Below are 4,325 nucleotides of genomic sequence, written 5' to 3'. Positions count from 1 at the left end.
ATTAATTTATTTTTTAGAATATGTTTTTTACTATAGTTAAATAAAAATTAAAAAATATATTTTTACTATCTTTATATGAATGGTGTTTTTATATTGAATTTGAATCTTCTAAATTTTAATTTTTTACTTTAGAAGATAAAGTGTGATCTTTTATAATTTATTTTATAGGTGAGACAAAAAAAATATAAAAGAGAAACTATTTAAGAGTAAAAAATTATATTTTATTCTTTAAAATAAAATTCAAAATTTAAAGGATCTAAATCTCTTTATGAAAAAATAGAAAAAATTTTCTATGAAAACACAATAAAGATTAATCTTAAAGTTATTCGTCTGAAAAAAAAGGATAAAGAGAAGAGATAATAATCTTGTCGTTTAATTTTGCTACTAATTAATCATATGTCGTGTATGTGATATATATTACAAAGGATTAATAGTTAAATTAGTTCTTAAAACATAGTTTGTTTCTTAAATTTATTTTTAAAAGATATTATTAATTAAATTAATTTTTTAAAGATAATAAATTAATTATTTTTGTTATTCGATCACCCAATTAATTGTTTTCATAAATAATTAATTATATAAAACGTTAACTCACATTATACATATTACTTAACATATCTAATTAACATATCTAATTAGACGCTAAATAAATATATATTGATGAAAAATTATCAATTTAGTATCGTATATTAAGATTAAGATTTATATAATTAAAAAATAGACTAAACTAATAGATTTTTATAAATATATTTATTCAACATCTAATTAAACATGTTAAATGTTATATATGTATATTTATATCATCAATTATTAATAAAAATTATTAATTGAATAGAAAAAGATAAAAATAATTTATAATCTTTAAAAAGATAATTTAATTATAAAATTTTTAAAAATAAATTTAAAAGATAACCTATATTTCATAAACTAATTTAATCATTATCGCATATTATGAAACTCTTAGCAAAAGACAAACCACAACCATGAAGGTGGAACAATTATTCTCACCGCACATTGTGATTTTTTCTGGCGAATCAAAAGATCATATATAAATGTCAAATCATTTTCGCTAAAGTAAGGTAATGAATAATATCATTATTTTTGCGTTACACTGTAGTTTTAAGACAAAATTATTGCTCCTTTAAACTTTTAGGAGGCAAAAATGTGGAGTTGTTGGATTCGGAGCTGGCAAATATCTTATCTGGACCCTCGAACCCTCACCAAAAGTATGCTATTATTATTATTATTATTATTATTATTATTATTATTATTATTATTATTATTATTATAAAAGAAACATGCGTTAAATTTAAGTAACTTTATCTTTTGATTCATAAACTTTTGTGTTAAGGATGGTTGATGCCATTTTTGGGCTGAATATTCAATATATGATTGTCTGGTTTCAAGTTCTATCTATTTGAAAAAATTAACTCAGAGATTCACATCGTGGTGTAACCTGAGTTAGGAATAGGATTAAGCATTATGATTAAATAATTTCTGACCCAAGAATCATCTTTAATTTTGATTGAAAAAATTCTTTCCTACATCCTAAAAAATATCTTTTTCTTAAATCGTTCTATCTTTTATTATGAAGGATTAATAATTTAATACTAACTTTAGCCTTGGAAAAAGCAAAATACTATAGTACTTACTCTCATAAAATTTACTAATTAGGAACTGTGGTCTAAAAAGGAGTCTCCAATCTTATTTTGCTAGCATCTCAAGGTGGAAGTTTTAAAATCTTTAAAATTAAGACCACCTTGAGCTTTTGGTATACAAGTAATCTTTTACCACACTAAAATTAAGGATTGCCCACTGAATTGCTTATATCAATGTCTCTAAAAGCTTGAAACAAATTAAAATATAAACATGAATCACGTATGGCTACATCCTTAATTAGCAGTTTCCTACCACTTGAAGATAGGAGGGCTCTTTTCTAATGACTTAGTTTGTGGCAAACCTTGTCTTTAATGAAGTTGGATGTAGTCTTCTTTGATCTCTATATCACAGTTGGGAGCTCCAAATATAGTTGGTCTTTATATTTTTATTAAAATTATAAATTAATTTCTACTATTAAATACGTGTAACTAACTCACATGTTTAAAATAATATATATGTTAAAGAATATTCTATTAAATTAAATGTGGTTTAAATGGTGGGATCTAAATTATAAAATTTAATTTTGTTTAAAAATTCAATTACAAATTTTTAAAATATAAGAACCAATTTGTAATTTCAGTAAAAGTATAGGGACCAATTATGTAATTTAACCTTATAATAATATATGAAATCACTTATATAAATTATATAATATGAAATAGTTAATGTGATTATGATCAATTATATGTATTATCCACAAATAGATTAGAAAATTATAATTTTCTAACAATCTGCCACTTAGACTATACATATATATTTTTTTTGAGTTAATTAATCACATCTTATAAATTTTATGTGTGCAGCTAAGTGTTATTTCCTTGATTACTTTAATAATTTATCCGTCTCATATATCAGTTATGACTACATGTTATATCACATTAGTGTCGCGATGAAATCACGATGATCACCATACTAATATACTCACGACATAGATTAAACATGGATAAGAAAATTCAGAAATTATATGCGAAAATGATCTTATATATGCCTATTTTCAACTGGTCAAACTTTGATTAACTTTAAGAAATTATCGGTCAAAGTGAAAATAAAACTGAATACTTTATTGTGTATATATATATATTCGTAAATTTGTCTAAATCATATGAACATCTAAATGTATCTATCCACTCAAATAATATATTATAAAATAATATGACACCTATATGAATAGTATCCACATAAAAGATCTTGGGCGTTTGTTTCTTATGAACCAAATATGCATGCATTTATGGAGTTTGTGCTAATTTGCTCGTTAGATATTTAAACACTTTGAATTCCCTTATTTAATAACAATTTAAAATATTAGACTACTAACACATTGTTACAAAATAACTCAAATAGTCTTTTAAATTTATTTTTTCATAATTTGTGACAAGTATTCATTGTCATTAAAATAGATGCCTTCAAAGAGTGTTTTATATTCAATTACTTTAGTAGAAAGAGTAATAAATTTCTTCTTAACACCTTTCTAAAGAACTCTTTCAATGAACATATGAACATACCTGCAAGTGGATCAAAATTACCTAGACATCTAATAAAGTTAGAATTTGAATACTAAATGATCTCTAACTTTATTTTTTGACTTCATATGTGTGAACATTTAACATTTTGTTATAACAAAATTTGTTTATCTTTTATTTAGTCATCTATTTTTAACTGAATTAAATATCTGTCAAAGATACTAATAAAGTATACAATAATTGTATGTGTACAAATTTGTTTTCCATCAGAATACTGTCGAAGTATAATAAACCTTAAACACTTTTGAGTTTTATAACTTTCTTGACATACATAATAAAATTCTATATTAGTCTCCCATAGAGTTGAGTATATAACCTTATTTACAATTTTGCATACCGCTGATATACAAGAATAATGAAAATATACTTATTCTTATTAAACTGATATAAATCATCAACGACATTTATCTCAAAATGGCATATGAGATAATAATTTGACGAACCTAAGTTATTAATGACAAAAAGTGTCTTTTTTTTTAATTTCAAAAAAAAATCTATTTAAAAATAGACTAATATTGACACATATGACTTTAAAGTAAAATAATATATCCAAATAAGATACATAGTATATGAATAAAATTCATATAATGGTAGGCTTATCACAAATATCTAGCACAACATTAATATTCAGTTTTTGGATAAAAATACTAATTTGTAAGCAGTATTTTAATACAGTAATTAAACTTTGATAATAAATCTTACCAAATAATAAATATTTTTGGACAAACTTATTATTCACATGAAACCAAATAAGTATCACATGTTTATTACCACAAATGCACGTATAATTTGGTCAAATATAGAACTTTCTTTGGGTCGATTCTTATTACATAAACTACGTACATATAAATTTATTTAGTGTGGCTTACTAAATATTCTCAACAAAATTCTGTCAAATGTCTGGATGGACTCATTATTCACATAAAAACTTGAGAACTATACATATTTATTACTGCATATATTTTTTATTAATTGGCCAAACATCAACCTTAGCTTCCTTTAGGCCGATTAGTGGTGATATAATTAAATAGAAAATAAACACAAGGTTCACTGTTTATTATTTGACTAAACAATAAACTTTTTTTGTGCCAATTATTATTCGCATAAATAATAAACATTGATTTATTCTTAACTAGTTACTCAAAT

The sequence above is a fragment of the Arachis duranensis genome, chromosome 3, assembly GCF_000817695.3.
Source record: "Arachis duranensis cultivar V14167 chromosome 3, aradu.V14167.gnm2.J7QH, whole genome shotgun sequence".
Taxonomy (NCBI): Eukaryota; Viridiplantae; Streptophyta; class Magnoliopsida; order Fabales; family Fabaceae; genus Arachis; species Arachis duranensis.
Note: the sequence above shows the minus strand (reverse complement) of the source record.